Here is a 20,810-nt window from a genome sequence, read left to right as displayed (position 1 = left end):
GGGCAGAGTCATGTCTACATACAGCTGGCTCCTTTTGAACATCTGATGAGTTTGAAACACAAGGGCTTACCTTTGGCACCAAGACTGCTGCCAACGTACAGGCCTGTGGTTCAGGAAGGAAAATCTTGACCATCTTCTTTAGCATTTGCAGCAATTGACTCCCCCCAGCAGATGCTCCTGCAAAAGTGTGACGAAAGATCTCTGAATGACATATCAACAGCTCCCCCGTAGATACACATCCAGCAACCTCTGAAGTATCTCTCTTAGGCTCACTGATACCTGATGCTCCTCTCAGCCCTCCTAAAGTGCGAACAGGACTCTAGGAACCCTTGGGAGTGGCAGGACATCTCCTAAAGACTGGGATACCTGTACATCCTATTAGGAAGCTTAGAGCGCCATACGGAGGACTTGGAATACCTTGATAATTGACTCCTTCTCGCAAACCACAGGTAACACAAGAAAGAGTGAACTCAGAGCCTAGCATAGTGCCTCCCACTTCAACTCTGTGGTTGATAGCAGACTCGCTCTCACAAGAGTGAGCTAACCCCTTTGTGTCTAAGCAAGGGGCCCAAACACACTAAGCGCTTTAGACAGAAAGTGAAGACCTTAGGTCAGAGATAACTGAATAGGCTCGAACTCCTCTAAGATGACACAGGACCAGAGCACATATCCACAGCTCTGCCAGGGATCATTCCTTTGACATCACAGAATTTAGTTCCTAATCTAGTCCCAGCACCTCCGGTCCTCTAAAAAGCACCCAGATGAGAAAGGACCAGCAAAAGATCACAAGAAACATGAAGGATCAGAGAGAAAATCACCTCTAAAAGAAAACACTCGATCTCCATCAACTGACACCAACGTACATGATGTGATGAAAGGGTTGGAGGAAGAATTCCAAATACAGTTTGTAGGAAAACTCAACGTAATTGAAGAGAAAATAGAACCCCCCAACATAGAGAAACCACAAGAACAATTCAGGAAATGAATTAAAAGTACTCCAACGAAATGGAAATAATGCAGAAAACACAATCAGAAATCCTGGCAATGGACGAAACATTCAAGGAACTCCAGAATACAGTGGAAAGCCTGAAGAACAGGATGGATCATGCAGCGGAAAGACTCTCAGAGCTGGAAGATTATGCCGATGCACTGTACAAATCAGAGGAAGAAAGGGAACACAGAAACAGAAGATGGGACCAGCGCTTACAAGAAGTGTGGGATTATGTAAAAAGCCGCATCTCAGATTGGTCAGGATTCCGGAAGGGGAAGAGGAATATTCACTAGGGCTGGAAACCTTATTTCACGGAATACTGGAGGAAAATATGCCAGGCCTGGCCAGAAATCTTGATATTCAAATACAAGAAGCACGCAGAACTCCTGGGAGACTCAACGTGAAAAGGCAATCACCTCGTCACGTGGTCATTAGGCTGACCACAGTAAACGTGAAAGAAGCAATCCTCCATGCAGCAAGAGGAAAACAACAAGTAATTGATAAAGGAAAGCCTATCAGACTAACAGCAGACTTCTCATCTGAAACCTTACATGCAAGGACGGATTGGGTGCCTATCCTTAATCTTCTAAAACAGAATAAAGCCCAACTTAAACTCTTTATCCAGCAAAATTAAGTTTCATCTATGAGGGAGAAATACAGACCTTCTTAGACAAGCAATCACTGAAGGAATTTGCAAAGACCAGACCAGCCCTACAGGAGGTTCTCAGACTTGCCGCATACCCCGAACTGGGCAATCGACACTCCTCAAAGTAAAATCTTCAAAGACGTAAAGGCTAGAACTTGAACCGCACGATGGCTCAAGGAGTAAGACAAAGCGACAAGACTTCACCCAACAATATGAATGGAAATCTTCCTCCAATTTTAATCCTGTCAATAAAAGTAAATGGCTTCAACTGTCCTCTGAAGAGGCATAAACTGCCAGAATGAATAAAAGTCCACAAGCCTAGTATCTGCGGTCTACAGGAAACACATCTAACCCACAAAGATGCCTTCTGGCCGAAGGTCAAGGGATGGAAAACTATCCTCCAGGCAAACGGAAGTCAAAAGAAAGCAGGGGTAGCTATACTATTTGCGGATAACATAAGCTTTAAAACAGCAAGAGTAAAAAAGGATAAAGACGGCCACTTTATAATGCGAAAGGGAAGATCCAACAAGAAGACTTAACCATCCTTAATTTTTGTGCACCCAATGCAGGAGCACCCAATTACACAAAACAAGCCTTGTCTGATCTAAATAGCATGTTTATAAATACTGCCCTATTAGCAGGGGACTTCAACGCTCCACTGAATGAACTGGATAGGTCCTCCAAACAGAAAATAAGCAAAGAAACAGTGGGCTTAAACAGAGCTCTTGAACAAAACGTTCTGACAGATCTCTGCAGAACATTCCACCCAAATAACGTTGAGTTTACATTCTTTTCAGCAGCCCAAGTTCCTTTTCCAAAATTGATCACATACGAGGCCACAGATCAGACCTCAAAAAATTCAAGAAAATAGAAATTATACCATGTGTCTTCTCTGACCATAGTGGTATAAAATTAGAGTTCAATTGCTATAGAAACACTCGACGCTTCACAAAGTCTTGGAAACTAAGCAATCTGTTATTGAAGAATTATTATTCCAAGGAGGAAATTCACGTGCAAATCAGAGTTTCTCCAAACAAAATGATGACAGAGACACATGTTGCCAAAACCTGTGGGATACAGCAAAAGCATCTCTGAGTGGAACACTAATGGCAATAAATGCTCACATAAAAAAAAAAAGCCTATGTACTGAGAACCAAATTAATAGGCTCGAGGAATGGGAAAACAGAAGAGCAAACCTAGTCCAATCCTAGTAGAAGAAAAGAAATAACTAAGGTCAAAGCAGAACTAAATGAAATTGAGACTAAGAGAATTATGCAGAAGATCAACAAAACCAGAAGCTGGCTTTTTGAAAAGATAGACAAAACTGATAGCCCTCCTGCTAGATTGACAAGAACTCAATGAGCAGGGACTCTGGTAAACTCAATAAGAAATGAAAAAGGAGCAGGCACAACAGATACCACAGAAATACAAAACATTACGTTTGACTACTATGAAATCTTATATGCCCCAAAACTACATAATGAGGACGAGGAAGTGGACAAATTCCTGCATTCTTACAACCTCCCTAAGTTCACCCAGGAGGTAACAGAATTTCAGAAGAGACCGATGTCAAGCTCACAAATTGGAGCAGTAATTAGTAACCTCCCCAAACAGATAAGGCCCAGACTAGATGGCTACACATCAGAGTTTTACCAAACATACGAAGGCGAACTCATAACTATACTACAGAAATTATTCCACAACATTGGGAATGATGGTATCCTTCCTAACTCATTCTACGAATCCTATATCTCCTTGATACCAAAACTAGGAGAGGACGCAATAAAAAGAGAATATTACAGAGCAATATCCCTCATGAATATACATGCAAAAATATTGAACAAAATTTTAGCAAAAACAAGTCACCAGCACATCAAAAAAATAATTTACCATGACCAGGTGGGCTTTATTCCAGGGAGGCAACGCTGGTTCAAGATATGTAAGTCTATAAATGCAATTCACCTCATAGATAAAAACAAGAACGACGACCGTATGATTCCCTCAATAGATGCAGAAAACGTATTTGAGAAAGCCCAACACACTTTCACGATAAAGACTCTTAACAAAATAGGCGTAGGTGGCTCACACCTTAAAATTATCAAATGCGTTTATGACAAACCCACGGCCAATATCATTCTGAGTGGGGAAAAAATGAAACCATTCCCACTTCGAACTGGAACTAGACAAGGATGCCCACTATCGCCTCTTCTATTCAACATAATGCTTGAAGTCCTCGCTATAGCAATCAGGCAAGACAGGGATATTAAGGGCATCCAAATGGGGGCAGATGAGATCAAACTCTCGCTCTTTGCCGATGATACGATATTATACCCAGAACACCCCATGGATTCGTCCAAGAGACTCCTAGGTTTGACAAATGAATTTGGTAAAGTCTCAGGTTACAAATTCTATATACAGAAATTAGAGGCATTCATATATGCCAGGAACTGTCAAGTTGAAACTCAAATCAAAAATGCAATACCTTTTACTATAGCCTCAAAGAAAATTAAATATCTAGGAATATGTTTGATGAAAGACTTATACAAGGAGGACTATGAAACACTAAGAAAAGAATTTGTAGAAGATGTAAACAAGTGGAAAAACCTACCTTGTTCATGGATTGGTAGAACCGATATTGTTAAAAGGTCAATATTACCTAAAGAGATCTACAGAATAAATGCAATCCCCATCAAAGTACCACCATCATTAGTTACAGATCCAGGAAAAAGAATTCTTCACTTTGTATGGAACCAGAAAAAACCTCGTATAGCCAAAGCAATCTTAAGTACAAAGAACAAACTGGGAGGCATCAGAATTCCTGACTTCGAGCTGTACTATAAAGCAATAATACTGAAAGCATCCTGGCACTGGCACAAGAACAGAAGCATCGATATTCGGAATAGGACTGAGATTCTAGAGATGAAACCATCTGCATATGGTAACCTAATCTTTGCTAGAGCAGAAAACATTATACATTGGGGAAAATGCAGAGGAATGAATCAGGATCCCTAGCTCTCACCTCTCACAAAAATCCACTCAAGACGGATAACAGACTTAAACCTAAGGCACGAAACCTTAAGAATCCTAGAAGAAGATGTTGGGAAAACCCTTTCAGACATTGGCCTAGGCAAAGAATTCTCGAGGAACACCCCCAAAGCAATCACCGCAGCAACAAAAATAAACAAATGGGACCTGATCAAAATAGAAAGCTGCACAGACAAGGAAACTATCACTGGAGCAAATAGACAACCTACAGAATGGGAGAAAATATTTGCTGTCTACAATTCCAGTAAAGGTCTGATAAATCTAGGATCCATCTAGAACGCAAAAGAATTAACAAGAAAAAAATCAAACAATCCCGTCAAGAAATGGGCAATGGAGATGAACAGAAACTTTTCAAAAGAAGACAGAATAATGGCCTGCAAACATATTTAAAAAAATGCTCCACGCCTCTAATCATTAGAGACATGCAAATCAAAAACACCATGAGATATCACCTAACCACAGGGTGATTGGCCTGTATCAAGAAATCCCAAAACAACAAATGCTGGCGAGGATGTGGAGAGATGGGAACACTCTTACATTGCTGGTGGGACTGAAAATTAGCGCGGCCTTTGTGGAAAGGAATTTGGAGATACCTCAAAGTGGTACAAATGGAAATACCATTCGACCCAGCAGTAGGATTGTTGGGCATCTACCCAAAAGAACATAAGACATTCTATTATAAAGATATCTGCACGCGAGTGTTTGTGGCAGTGCAATGCACTGTTGCAGGGACGTGGAGACAGCCCAAGTGCCTGTCGGTTCATGAGTGGATTATTTAAACTTGGTATATGTTCACAATGGAATATTACTCAATTCTTCTAATGAACGGCAGTGAGCTAGCACCGCTTATATATCCTAGATTAAGCCCATTACCCAATGTGAGGTGACACAAGATCAGAACAATGGGCTCCGCATGCGTTCGCCATCAAATTGCTCCTGACTGATCAACATTATTAAGGTGCTCAAATGGTGGTGGTGGTCGTCAGGGATTCGGGGGTTACGGGGATAGACCCACATCTGAGGGATGTGGTGAGCATTGTGGAGGCAAAGGGCATACCTCTAACCCTTGCTTGGGAGAGGCAAAGATATAAAACCTAACCAAAGAAGAAAAGAAAGAACAAAGAATAAATAAATATTAGAAAATAATAAAAGATTCTGTGTACGTTTTAAGGTTTTAAGGTGTATGTTTTAAGGTAAATATGAATTATGTACATAAACTTTATATAGAGCCAATCCAATTCATCTAAATGGGAAAAATGGTCTTTGTGTTAACGTAGAGTTTTATCGTTATTTGCCGCTCACTTTCTGATCTTCAGTGTGGCGTAATTCCAAAATTATTAAGTATGAAATGTCTCATGTCCTTAAGTACTAAGAGTGACAGTTGATATCTCTGACGTTCCGTTTGGCACTTCTTTTTATTGTGAAGGTACATCCTCATTCTTTCAGTTGCACATTTTGGCTTGTGATTACCTTTCACATTTTTAGAGCAATTTTTTCTGAAAGCATGGATAAGTCAAAAATTCATGTTATTTTTAGGTATGTGTTCTGTTGTGGAACAAATGCAGTGCAGACAGCTTGAAATATCAATGAAATGTTTGGGAAGGATGTGGCCAGTGAACACGCAGTACGTCCATGGTTTAAGAAGTTCCGTTGTGGTCATTTTAGTCTTGAAAATGAGCCACATAAATGACCTGATATCAACATGGATAAGAACAGCTGAAAGCTGTAGCAGAAGTGAATCCATCTCAACCTACCTGTGAATTAGCAGCAAAGTTTGACGTCACTATTCCAACAATATTGGACCATTTGAAACAACTTGGCAAGGCAAAGAAGTTGGATAGGTGGGTTTGCATGAGTTAGAGTATCACAAGAGAAATCATCTCCAAGCTTGCCTCTTTACTGTCACTACAGGAAGGCGAACCATTTCCGCACTCTATTGTTGCCTGTGATGAAAAACGGATTGTTATTGACAATTGCAAGCATTTGGCACAATGGTTGGGTAAAGATGGAGCGCCAAAACACAGTCCCAAATATAATATTCACCCTCCAAAATTAAGAGTTTATATTTGGTGGTCCAGTGCTGGTATTATCTGCTACAACTCCCTGAAACTTGGTCAGTCCAGTGGCTGTCTACTGCAACCAATAGGATGAAATAATGAGCATGCTTGCCATTAAGCTCCAAGAGGGGCCATAGAGACAGGCCATTCCTCGTTTTTTATTATTTGAGGATATTACGGGGGTACAAATGTTTAGGTTATGTGTGTTGCCTTTCATCCCATTCCCCCCGCCCCCCGGTGTGAGAGCTCCAAGCGTGACCATCCCCCAGATGGTGTGCATCACACTCATTACGTATGTATATAAACATTTCCTCCTCCCCTTTCGCACCTGCCCGATGCCCGATAAATATTATTCCTATATGTCCACTTAGGTGTTGATCAGTTAGTGCCAGTTTTCTGGAGAGTATATGTGGTGCTTATTTTTCCATTCTTGGGATACTTCACTGAGTAGGATGGGTTCCAGCTCTATCTAGGAGAACACAGGAGGTGCTACATCGCCATTATTTTTTATGGTTGAATAGTACTCCATCGTGTACATGTGCCACGTTTTGTTAATCCACTCGTGTGTTGATGGGCACTTGCGTTGTGCCCTCGTCTTTGCAGCTGTGAGTTGGGCTGCTACGGACGTTCGAGTGCAGATGTCTTTTTTATGGAGTGTCTTTTGTTCTTTTGGGAGGATGCTTGGGGATGGGATTGCTGCATTGAATGGTAGATCTACCTGTATCGCTTTGCGGTATCTCCATATTGGCTTCTACAGAGGTTGCACTAGTTGCACAAGACAACCCTCGACCACATGTTGCACAAACAGTACTGTTCAAACTATAGCAGCTGGACTTGGAAACTCTCTGTCATCCACCGTATTCACCAGACCTTGCAACAACTGACTACCACTTCTTCCTGGCGTTGGAACACTTCTTGCAAGGAAAAGTATTGATTTCCCAACAAGCTGTGGAAGACTGCTTTTGCAATTTAATCACCACTCGCTCTCCAGGCTTCTTCGCTGCTGGCATAAACAAGCTAGTGTTAAAGGAGAAAACTCTGTCTACAGTTTAGGTGCATACTTAGATTAATGGGACTGCTTCTTGTTTTAGATATAAAACATTACACTTTTGATTCAAAATCTGATGATAGTGAAGACATAGTGACAACTCATTTTTACCTACTGGATTTTTACAAATTTCTCATTTTGCCAATTTAAAATCATTAATAAAAACATTGAAAGTTAAAAAAAATCCCAAATATCATTATTTTAGTGCTCTTTCTATTTACATATCTAGGAGGCGTAAGTATCTTTACCCCATCGTTCTAATACAGTAGTGAAATGATGGTAACCTGAAGATTTGGGTGTTGATTTGACTACGCCTCATTAAAGAAAAATTCATGGACCTAAGTTGCCAGCATTAGCCATTCTAGAAATGATTTCTACAGAAACAGAAGCATGAGTGCATAACGACTAATATATAATGATTATAAATATATGATATCTTGCCATGGCAAAGAAGTTAACACCATTATTCTGAAAACAATAAATGGCTAAAGAAAATGTGGTATCCTTCACATCCACTGAGGGCATCGGTACATATACAGTTTTAGACATGGAGACCTTAAGACCTATAAAACCTCAGGAGATTGCAAATATATAAAACTATCACAATGTCATATGTCAAACCAATATCTCCTCATGAAAAATGAGCCTGGTATGATAGATAGATCATAGATGTAAAGACAGATGAATTGATGGATCCTTGGGTTAGCATGGAAAATTTAATTTCTGTAATAGGGTAAATGATTAAATACATCACTTGTAGAAAGCAGAGAAGAAATGTCAAATATACCTCTGTCTTAAGTAATTTTCTACTCTTCTAATGTGTTCCACTTCTCTAAAAAGAACTGATAACACTTGGTACCAACTTAAGCCTGGAAGTTTTCTGTATATTAAGCAAAAGAAGAGAAAATTCAGAAATCAGTATTAAGAGCTAAAACACATTCTGGTTTTAGTGTGTCAGGGTCTCAAAAGGTAAAATATATTTGGATTTACTAGTTGTATGCTATGTAACCTCCAAGGAAATCCTTAAGCAAGCAGTCCATTGTTCTGAATTTTGGCTTTATACCCCATCTAACTTCATCGATGTTACCTCAAATTTTTCTACTGTGCAATGCTTGTGGGCCTCTATTCTCTTAAGATCTATGAGCAACATCTTTGTGTGTGGTGTGAAAATAATCGCAATAAATGTTAATGACTATATTTGCTTTTATGTTCCGTTATATAGCACATGGAACGGGAAGGCATTAGGGCAGCACGGCATTAATTCCCTCTCTGCAAAAGAAGAGATATGTCACTTTCAGTGATCTTGCCAAAAAAGTATAAAGAATTAATCCAGTGCCAGACTACATGACCACGTGGGGACAAGTATGAAACATTTAAGGCATGGAGTTGTTTAGCTTGTTTTCGTAACAGAAAAAAAAGTGAAGAATTTAAGCATATGAATAAAAATATGTAAATGTGTTCAAAAATATATCGGTAACTTCTCCATGATATGATATGCTAAAATGTCTGCATTAAGGAGAGAATACACTTGACGTATTATGAGGGCATCGATTGTTAAACACCAAGTAATACACAACCTACTTGGCAATATTCTTAAGAAGTATAGTAACTAATATTTGGACTAGTTCAATGGGACATATTAAACTTTCTATTGAAGTGTAATATACACATAGAAAAGTACACAGACTAAAATTGTATCACTCAATTAATTTGCATGATCCCCATATAGCAAGTAACCACACACAGACCAATATGGAAATGTTACATGCATTCAAGAAATTACCCAAAACCATACCAGCAACAATTCAAGAAACTATCCAGAAACAGCTAGATTCTATCTCACATATTTTACGTGCTTTCAAAACCATCATGCAGAGAGATGTGGAAACAACCCAAGTGCCCATCAACACATGTGTGGATTATTAAATGTGGCATATGTATACCATGTAATACTGCTCAACTACAAAACAATGGTGAATTCGCACCTTTTATATTATCCAGGATAGAGATTGAGCCCATCCCTGGAAGTGAAGTATCACAAGGATGGAAAAACAGGCAACACCTATACTCACCATCAAATTACTAGTAACTGACCAACGCTAAGAGGTCCACCTGGTAGTAATACTCATTGGGTGATGATCGGGGACATTAAGGGGTAAACCCACAACTAATGGAAGCAGAACACACTGCATGGGGGAGGGGTACACTTGTAGCCTTGGCTTGGGAGAGGCAAACGCATTACATGTGACCAAAATGTTTGTACCCCCATAATATCTTTAATAAATAAAAAAAAATCATGCAAGAAAATAACTACATGAAACAAAATTTAAAAAGATTGCTACTACATTTTAAAACAGAATTTCATATACGATTTCCCATGTAGCACAAATGAGAAGAAAACTTACACAAGTCAAGGCTCAACTATTAAATTAGAAGCAGAACTATACCCCTGTATGACCACGAAGACCTTATGAACCATGAGTCTCAATTCTAAACCCCACAAATAAAGCAGCTGAAGAAAATCTGATAATATTTTATCATGATTTGCTTTCACTATAATAACTTTTTGAGCCAAGACCGATTGCCAAAAATTCTCTTAAACTCGACTTTTTTCCATAAAAGCAGAAAAGAGTTAAAAGAAAAAATAGATATGATAAGATTCAATCGTGTAGGTAATTTGGAGGTAGGTAATTTGGGTCTCAATGAGAAAAAGACATATCATGAAAATATTATCAAATAAACCCCTGAAAATATGAACTCGGAGACTTAAGGACCTGGCAAAGAGCACGTAACAAAATGAACTTCAAGAGTTACTAGTTTAGCTACTCACCCCATTCTCCAAAGAGGAGGACCCCATTCCAGCCTTTCTAACTCGCCAAAACATGACAGGAAAAAAAGAAGAAGAAGAAGAAAAGAAAAGAAAAACAGACAAAATCTTAGAAAACACTGAACAGTAAAAATAACAAAGTGCTAGAGTTTCTGTTTTAATGACAGGTTCTATTGTCATTATTTAATACAGGCATAGTGTTCCCTCAGTATTGGTGTTAACACACCGATGAGATTTTCAGTACACATGACAGTTGCTTGGCCTTTCCTAATACAATCTTTTAAATTTCCTCATGTCAAGGAAATATGTCACGAACAAAGAGAAAAAACACACATGCTCCCAGTGGTATTATGCTGTCACTGAGAAGCTACCAAATAAGCCAGGCACGGAGAGTCTCACTTGTCTTACTAGAGGGCCACTCGTCTGGAACTCAGATTGACATCTGCAATGTGTCGTTCACCGTCCTCAGATAATTTTGCTCATCATCGATCCAGACAATAACCCTTCCAACAAATTAAGTATTTTCCACAGCCAGGCTTATTGTGTGCAGGCTAATCTAATGCATTACCAAGGAAGACAAGTAAATGTACCGTAGATGTTTGGTTTCGTATCTGCATAATGGAAGTCTCATATACACAGATAGCATCAAGAAAATGACCCTGGATTGTTCTAATAAAATTAGATAAAAATCTGCTGGAATAATTTAAATGAACTTTTAAATCAACTGAAACTTTAAGGAATAAGTGATGTAGTGAAGTAATATATGATATGATTACAATACAAATATGAATCCAAACATCTATGTTCTGAATGTGCCAGAAAAAGATAAAAAAATCAATATTTAGGACACTTAAATTTTACGACAAGATTATCTTCTCTTAATAGAAAATGGCGAAAGGAGAAATAGGTACGCGACTCACAAAATTACGTGGGTTACTTCAAACAGAGATTTAAACAAAGGGAAGAAACAAGAAAGAAGATTGCTTGAACAGGGTCAAAACGTCCATGGGGAAATATATCTCCTGTAAAAAATAGTCTCTTTAAGCCACTGAAGTAATGAACACGTAGACCTTGACATTCTGACTTCACCAGCCACAGATTCACAAAAGAATTTGAAAAGTACCAAAGTGGTTGCTCACCTCTCTTCCCTGAAGTACAACACCTTGTTCTCATTTTGAACCTGTAACAAGGCATCAGATAAATTATAAATGAGGTCATCAACGCGCCAAATTAATTAGAAGTAAAGTGCAACATTGCTTTCTTTATAAGTATGTATCATTCAGACATGCCAGCATCGTAGTCCCCGTGATAAACGTCACAGTTGATCATTTGTCACCTTTGTCATTTCATTTATTCTCTTGTTTCCCCCCTGAATTATTTACTCTGCAATTTACTCTCTACCAAGCTATCTAAATGACACAGCTTTTATTTCTTGAACGGAAGTAATTATGATAATACTGTGCAAAAATGGACAGTACATGATATTAGCATGTAAGATTATCGAGGAGGCCATCAATTGGGCCAGTTCTGAAATGGTTATTTGTTATGATCTAATAGAATAGATGGCCACTCAGCTGCACCTCTACATCCTTAGGTACTTGTGCTTATACTTGACGCATACAGGTCCAATTCCAATAAACAAACATTCTTCACACCACACTAATGCCCCTAAAACTTTATCATCTGCATTCAGCTTACAGCAGGTTACAGCACAAGTTGTCATTTGACTTGACTTTAGTGAAGCTGGCTATACTGGCAACTCCAGAAACTTTCCAGGACTCTTCTGTCTGGAGCAATATTTGAAGTGATACTGCAGTGGGATAGTTTCCAATGATGACATATTACTCAACATGTTAGAAACAAAAGTCAAGTGTTACCTGTGAACTTGGATTGTCTCATTTAAAAGACTATTAAAAAAAAAAAAAAGACTATTAAAATATTTCAGGATATATCTGACATAAATATACAATGTGAAATTTTCCCCATCAGATTGGTTTATAGTCCCTTTCAAAAGCATATATATATATATATATATATATATATATATATATATATATTCATATTAGACTCATAGGATCATTGCCCCACATGATTCTGTTTTATCTGACTGAAAGTAGTCTTATTTCTACATAATCCACATCCATGCTAGGCAATTACACTTCATGAATCCTTGCTTTCATTAAGCTAGAAATAAACCAAAGTATCTGAGTATTTTTTTATTCAGTCCTCATTATTTTTGTACACAATACATTTCCTTTCAGAAGCTGTGTAAAATCTCCCAGTGAAAAAATACTTTTGTTATTTCCTTGATTTGGCTGACTTTTCAACATCTTCTTAGTTTTGTTTAATGTACTTTTATTTGAAGACATAAGAAATATTAACAGCAAGTGATTGAAAATAAGAAATCTATAAGTATAACTTACGTATGAACAATACATGAAAACTATCAACCACTACATCTAAGTAATTATAAACACTTATTATTAAAGATTCATACTACATTAAGAAAGTTGTTATTCAGACAACCTACAGAATGGGAGAAAATTTTTGCATCCTATGCATCCGATAAGGGACTGATAACTAGAATATACTTAGAACTCATGAAAATCAGGAAGAAAAAATCAAATAACCCCATTAAAAAGTGGGCAAAGGACTTGAACAGAAACTTTTCTAAAGAAGACAGAAGAATGGCCAACAAACATATGAAGAAATGCTCAACATCTCTAATCATCAGGGAAATGCAAATCAAAACCACAATGAGATATCATTTAACCCCAGTGAGAATGGCCTTTATCAAAAAATCTCCAAACAACAAATGCTGGCATGGTTGCGGAGAGAGAGGAACACTCCTACACTGCTGGTGGGAGTGCAAACTAGTTCAACCTCTGTGGAAAGCAATATGGAGATACCTTAAAGCGATACAAGTGAATCTACCGTTTGATCCAGCAATCCCATTGCTGGGCATCTACCCAAATGATCCAATGACACTCTACAAAAAAGACACCTGCACTCGAATGTTTATAGCAGCACAATTCATAATTGCAAGGCTGTGAAAACAGCCCAAGTGCCCATCAATCCAAGAATGGATTAATAAAATGTGGTATATGTATACCATGGAGTACTATTCAGCTCTAAGAAACAATGGTGATATAGCACATCTTATATTTTCCTGGTTAGAGCTGGAACCCATACTACTAAGTGAAATATCCCAAGAATGGAAAAACAAGCACCAGATATATTCTCCAGCAAACTGTTATTAACTGAGTAGCACCTAAGTGGACACATAGGTACTACAGTAATAGGGTATTGGGCAGGTGGGAGGGGGGAGGGGGGCGGGTATATACATACATAATGAGTGAGATGTGCACCATCTGGGGGATGGTCATGATGGAGACTCAGACTTTTGGGGGGAGGGGGGGAAATGGGCATTTATTGAAACCTTAAAATCTGTACCCCCATAATATGCCAAAATAAAAAAAAAAAGATTCCATTATGAGATAACTGGAATTGATAAATTCAGCAAAGTCTCAGGTTACAAAATCAATGTACAGAAATCAGTAGCATTCCTATATGCCAACAACAGTCAAAATGAGAATTAGATCTCTATCTAGTTCCAAGACATTTTCATCATCCCAAAATGAAACTCTATACCCATTAAACAGCCAATTCTCATTCTGCCCTAACTTCCAGTCCTTGGCAACCACCAGTCTGCTTCCTGTCTCTATGGATTTATCTATTCTGAATGTTTATATAAATGAAATTGTATAATATGTGTCTTTTTGCTGTCTTATGTCATTTAGCACATTGTTTTTTAAGTTTGTCTATATTGTAACATATCACACTTCATTCCTTTTTATGGCTGACTAATATTCCATCATATGGCTAAACCACATTTAGTTGATCATTCATCAGTTAATGGTAATCTGAGTTGTTTCCACTCATTGATTATTGTGAATAGTGCTGCTATGAACACTGATGTATAAGTATTCATTTGAACATTTCTATTCAATTATTTTGAGTATGTACCTAGGAGTGGAATTGCCGTGTTATATGGTAATTCTGTTTTACTTTTTGAGGTACTGCCAAAATGTTTCCCACTAAATCATGAGGAAAGAATTGTTAAGTAGTCTTCTAGAAGCTAATAGAAAATGTGGGAGAAACTATCTTCAAAATATTTCTTCCTCTTAATCCCAAACTATAATACCTCAGAAAAAACAATGGCCACTCACCCTGGTGTTTTTTGTTTGTTTGTTTGTTTTTTGTTTTTGTTTCTGCCATGCCCTGGCCTCAAGACAACACAAGGTCTTACTTATCACTGAAATGAGATTGGGCAACAGGGCAGAATGTTCTTCCTCAGTAGTCTTTATCTAAGGACTACAGTTACAGAGTAGGATAACATCTCTCATATGTATATGACTCCTCTTGATATTCCTAATTTCTATGGGACTAGCATGTTTGATACTACAAATATACTTAAGCAGTAGATAACTGATTCACCATGGACAATAAAGACCAAATGTATAGGTGTCAAGTCTTTTGGTAACCTGGCAAGGGATGATTTCCCTAAAGAAATGAAGTTTCTTCTCCCCTTCACTTGGCTAAATATGCAATATCCATATCCATAACAGCTGGCATCATACATAGCATATAGGTTCCTTTATAATGAATCTAATGACACCACATGAGATTCAGGTTAAGAAAAGATGACTTCAGATTACCTGTAATCTTGTATTTGGTTTTGGTAAAGGGCAACTTATATACCTGAATCTCAAACCATTCCCTGAAGTTGCCAAAGTCTTTCAGTTGTGAGTACTGTCTCAATGATCTACAAATATCATTATATCATAGCAACAGAAAAAATTGAATAACAGAATTGGATTGTCATTTGTGTAGACCAAAATGAATATTCCACTAAAGAGTTGATTGCAATGAATTTCAAGACATGTCACCTTTAAAGCAAAGCGTGTTCGGGCAAAAAAAAAAAAAAGAGTTTTAATGAGGACCCATTCATAGATCAGTCATTCATTGGGAAGAATAGATCATTACTCACTTGTTTTGCAAGAATGACTATATGTAATCATTTTAAAGGCCAGAGTTCAATAGTCAACTGGCCTATTGGGAAACTTTCAATCACCAAACGTAGAATTCATACCTAATCAATAGAATGGTACATTTATTGCTGATTAATCATTCTGAAGCACATAATGAGGAAAAAAATATCTATTCTAACAAAGTAAGAGTATTAATAATATTCAAATTAAGATCAACACAAAAGAATAAAAAACGTTCTCAGGGAGAAAAAAATGGTGGAGTAAAGGTAACCCCCCCAGACTCCTGCTCCCAGAGAAGGAGACACAGATCTTGGTCTCCTCCACGCGAGTGGATTTCCCCACTACAAGAACAGCATTGAGAATCTGCAGAGGTTCAGCACAGGACTCTCATAAAAGGAAAAACAAGGTGATTGGGAGATAACATCACGTTCTCTGGAGAGTGCAAAGAAAACAATAGGGCGCATGGGAGGGCACCAGCCCACTGGGCCAGGGGATGAAATGGGATCAGACCCACAGGAGAACTCTTTGATTCTCCATTGACCTCCACACCCACCCAGCCAGAGATCTGTCTGAAACTTGTGCGAAATCGCAGCAGAAGAAGAGGGTGCTGGAGAGTGCAGTTAATGGTGGAAAACAACGTGATCTCCCCTGAGCCCCATGCTAGGACGGATCCAAGATGAGAAAAAACTGAACTGTGCTGAAGGGGAGGCAGTTAGAGGTATTGCCTCTGGTAACCAGTGAGACTAAGTCAGGGGCTTTAAGCTGGAACTGCCCCAGGCAAATAAGACTGCACAGGGCGGGTCAGTAAGAGTGAGGGCTGTGGCTAAACAGGCGGTGGGGCAGGTGGCATGGAGGAGGCTACAGGGCGTCCTATTGACCCAGGTTCCCAACCCGGCACCTGCCGCACCCTAAACAGTTGCCCCCAGTACTGGTGCCTTGTGAGTGGCCAAGCAGTCACCATTGAGGGGGTCCACACCCCAACCATCAGTGGGCAAGTCACACTCCCCTTCCCAGCCTAGAGTCTCTCCTGGCAAATCCTGCCCCTACAAAATCTGTGATTGGCTCACCAGGCCTGGCTCCATCAATGAACAATTGAGAACTCTAACAGCTAGGGGAGTCACAGCCACTGAGGCGCTGGGGTGCAGGACAGACTGGGGAGATACCTCCTCCACTCAGCCTGCATCTCTCTTGCTGAAAGTGGTAGCCTCCACCCCTGGAGGAGAGGCGAGACAAGAAAACCCACTTTCCCCTAAATCTAGGGAGAACCTGCTGAAACTATCCCTGTCAGGGGAACCTTCCAAGTGTGGTGGAAGATCTCCCCCAGTGGCTAATCAAGAAAATACAAAAGAGTGGACACCTGCTCTAGCAATTGATCTAGATGGGGAGGGCTCAGCGCAATTCAAAAATTCAAAACTAAAATACTCCCCCTAGAAGATGTACCAGCTCTCAAGAAATGGAGTCTGAACAAACCCAAAACACTAAAATGACAGAAGAAGAATTCCAAATTTGGATTGTAAGAAAGCTCAATGATATGTAAGAAAAAATGGATAACCAAAACAAAGAAACTACAAAGAAGATATAAGAATTGGAACAAAGATTGACTAAGGAGATCGAGATCTTGAAGAAGAATCAACCCAATATCCTGGAAATGAAGAATTTATTCAGGGAAATTCAAAACACAGTGGAAAGCCTCAAAAATAGGGTGGACCAAACAGAAGAAAGAATCTCAGAGGTTGAAGACAACTCATTCAAATCAAATAAGTTAATCACAGAGTTAGAGAAGAAAAATAAGAGACATGGGCAAAGCTTACAAGAATTGTGGGATTATATGAAGAAAATTAACCTGTGGGTCCACTGTATTCCAGAGGAGTAAGAAAAAACCCAAGGATTGGATAAGCTTTTTGAAGAAATAATTGAGGAAAACTTCCCAGTTCTAACCAGTAACCTAGAATTAGAAATACAAGAGGCCAAAAGGACTCCTGGGAGATACAATGCAAACAGGAAAACACCACGCCATGTAGTCATCAGACTTACCAAAATATCAACAAAAGAGACCCTCCTACAAGCTGTAAGGTGAAAGAAGCAAGTTACATACAAAGGAAAACCGATCCCAATAACATCAGATTTCTCAACTGAAACAATACAAGCAAGGAGAGACTGGGGCACCACTCTCACTCTTTTGAAACAAAACAATGCCCAACCTAGAATCTTGTACCCTGCAAAACTAAGCTTTATATATGAAGGAGAAATTAAGACATTCTCAGATAAGTAAAATCTCAGAGAATTCACCAAAACAAGACCAGCCCTACAAGAAGTACTCAAAACAGTGTTACACATGGAACACCATAATAAAAACTCATGAATATAAAAACAACCAAAATCCAAGAGTAAAGGCCAGATATTAAAATGGCTGAAAACAGAAATCAAAGCAACAACATCCAACCCAACAGAATGAACAGTAATCTACCTTACCTATCAGTTCTCTCAATAAATGTGAATGCCTTACACTCTCCACTCAAGTGACATAGGCTGGCTGAAAGGATAAGTAAATACAGGCCAAGTATATGCTGTCTTCAGGAAACATATCTAACCTGCAAGGATGCATATAGACTAAAAGTAAAGGGGTGGAGATCAGTATTCCCAGCAAGTGGAAGCCAAATGAAAGCTGGTGTGGCAGATCTAATCTCAGATGATTTAGTTTTTAAACCAACAAAAGTAGTAAAAGACAAAGATGGTCATTATATAATGGTGAAGGGCAGAGTTCAACAAGAAGAGATAACAATTTTAAATATATATGCACCCAACTTACATGCACTCAGATTCATAAAGCAAACTTTACTGGTTCTAAGCAAATTGATTAACAGAAACTCCATAATTACTGGAGATGTCAACACCCCACTGATGGCACAGGACAGATCCTCCAAACAGAAAATTAATAAAGAAATAATGGACTTAAACAAAACTCTGGAACAACTGGGACTGACTGACATTTACAGGACATTCTACCCAAAATCCACTGAATATATGTTCTTCTCATCAGCTCACGAGACATTATCTAAGACTGACCATATCCTAGGACACAAAGTAAGCCCCAAGAAATTTTAAAAAATAGAAATCATACCATGTATCTTCTCAGATCACAGTGGAATAAAAGTAGAAATCAATCCTAACAGAAATTCACATTTCTACACAAAAATGTAGAAATTAAACAACCTCCTACTAAATGATTACTTCATAACGAAATCAAGATGTAAATTAAAAAATTCTGTGAAAAAAATGACAATGGAGAGACAAGTTATCAAATCTTCTGTGACACAGCTAAAGCAGTTCTGAGAGAAAACTATATTTCCATAAATGCCTATAACCAAAAGTCAAAAAGGTAACAAATAGACAATCTAATAAAAGAACTCAAAGAGCTGGAAAAAGAACAGACCAACCCTAAAACCAGCAGAAGAAGTGAAATCAACAAGATCAAATCAGAACTAAACAAAATTGAATACAGGGAAGCTATTCAGGAGATTAATAAAACGAAAAATTTGTTCTTTGAAAAAATAAACAAAACTGACACGCCATTGGCTAGGCTAATGAAAAGCAAAAAGAGAAATCTCTAATAAGCTCCATCAGGAACAAAAAAGGAGATATCACAACTGATCCCAAGATACAAGATATAATTTATGAATACTACAAAAATCTGTATGCACACAAACTGGAAAATGTGGAGAAAATGGACAAATTTCTACAAACGCACAGCCTCCCTAGGATCAACAAAGAAGAAATAGAATTCCGGAACAGACCAATCTCAAGAGCTGAAATAAAAACAGCAATTTAAAATCTCCCTAAAAAGAAAAGTCCCGGTCCAGATGGTTCCACACCCAAATTTTACCACACTTATAAAGAAGAACTGATATCTATCTTGCAGAAATTATTCCACATCGAGAAGAACGGAAACTTCCCCGACACCTTTTATGAAGCGAATATTACTCTGATACCAAAACCAGGAAAGGACACAACAAAAAAATAACTTCAGACCAATATCCCTAATGAATATAAATGCAAAAATTTTCAACAAAATCCTAGCTAACTGAATCCAGACGCTTATCAAAAAAATAATCCATCACGACCAAGTGGGCATCATCCCAGGAATGCATGGATGGTTCAACATACGTAAATCTATAAATGCAATTCACCACATAAACAGAAGCAAAAACAAAGACCGCATGATTCTTTCAATAGACATAGAAAAACGCTTTTGATAAAATTCAACACCCTTTCATGATATGAACACTTAATAAAATAGGCATAGAAAGGACATACCTAAAAATGATACAAGCCATATATGACAGACCCATAGCCAACATCATACTGAATGGGGAAAAAAAGAAAGAATTCCCACTTAGAACTGGAACCAGACTAGGCTGCCCACTATCTCCACTTCTATTCAACATAGTGCTGGAAGTCCTGGCTACAGTAATGAGACAGGAATATGGAATTAAATGTATCCAGATAGGGGCAGAAGAGATCAAACTTTTACTGTTTGCTGATGATATGATATTATATTTAGAAAACCCCAAAGATTCAACCAAGAAAGTCCTGGTACTGATAAATGAATTTAATAAAGTCTCAGGATAAAAAATCAATACACAGAAATCAGAGGCATTCATATACGCCAACAACAATCAAATGGAGAACCAAATCAAAGGCTTAATTCCTTCATAATAGCAACAAAGAAATTAAAGTACCTAGGAATATACTTAACCAAGGACATAAAAGACCTCTACAGGGAGAACTATGAAACACTGAGGAAGGAAATAGCAGAGGATGTAAACAGATGGAAATCCATACCATGCTCGTGGGTTGGCAGACTCAGCATCATTAAAATGTCTATACTACTCAAAATTACATACAGATTCAATGTAATACCTATTAAAATCCCATCATCATTCTTCACGGATATAGAAAAAATAATTTTATGCTTCATATGGAACCTAAGAAGACCCTGAATCTCAAAAGCAAATCTAGGCAACAAAACAAAATGGGAGGTATTAATATACCAGATATCAAACTATACTACAAAGTTGTAGTAATTAAAACAATCTGGTATTGGCACAAAAATAGGAATATTGACCAGTGGAACAGATATGAGAA

At 38.3% G+C, this 20,810-nt stretch overlaps 1 protein-coding gene and 1 non-coding gene across 51 annotated transcripts in view; both read right to left on the bottom strand.

The window, feature by feature from the left end:
* LOC105868796 (uncharacterized) overlaps nucleotides 1-20,810 on the bottom strand; it is a 253,234-nt gene that overhangs the window by 229,843 nt on the left and 2,581 nt on the right. For 42 of the 50 annotated variants that reach the window (XM_076004835.1, XM_076004839.1, XM_076004837.1 and 39 more), the window contains exon 1: nucleotides 71-12,485. The gene's annotated coding sequence lies outside the window, so the exon portion shown is untranslated. Of the gene's footprint in view, nucleotides 1-70; nucleotides 12,486-20,810 lie in introns of those variants that run through there. The other 8 variants (XM_076004850.1, XM_076004848.1, XM_076004879.1 and 5 more) reach the window with 7 other exon arrangements.
* LOC142872261 (small nucleolar RNA SNORD109A) lies at nucleotides 11,040-11,106 on the bottom strand. The gene has a single exon (XR_012920470.1). It is a non-coding gene; the product is annotated as a small nucleolar RNA SNORD109A (small nucleolar RNA).

Source organism: Microcebus murinus, chromosome 7 (assembly GCF_040939455.1).
Source record: "Microcebus murinus isolate Inina chromosome 7, M.murinus_Inina_mat1.0, whole genome shotgun sequence".
Taxonomy (NCBI): domain Eukaryota; kingdom Metazoa; phylum Chordata; class Mammalia; order Primates; family Cheirogaleidae; genus Microcebus; species Microcebus murinus.
Note: the sequence above shows the minus strand (reverse complement) of the source record. Positions and strands in the feature narration are given on the sequence as shown.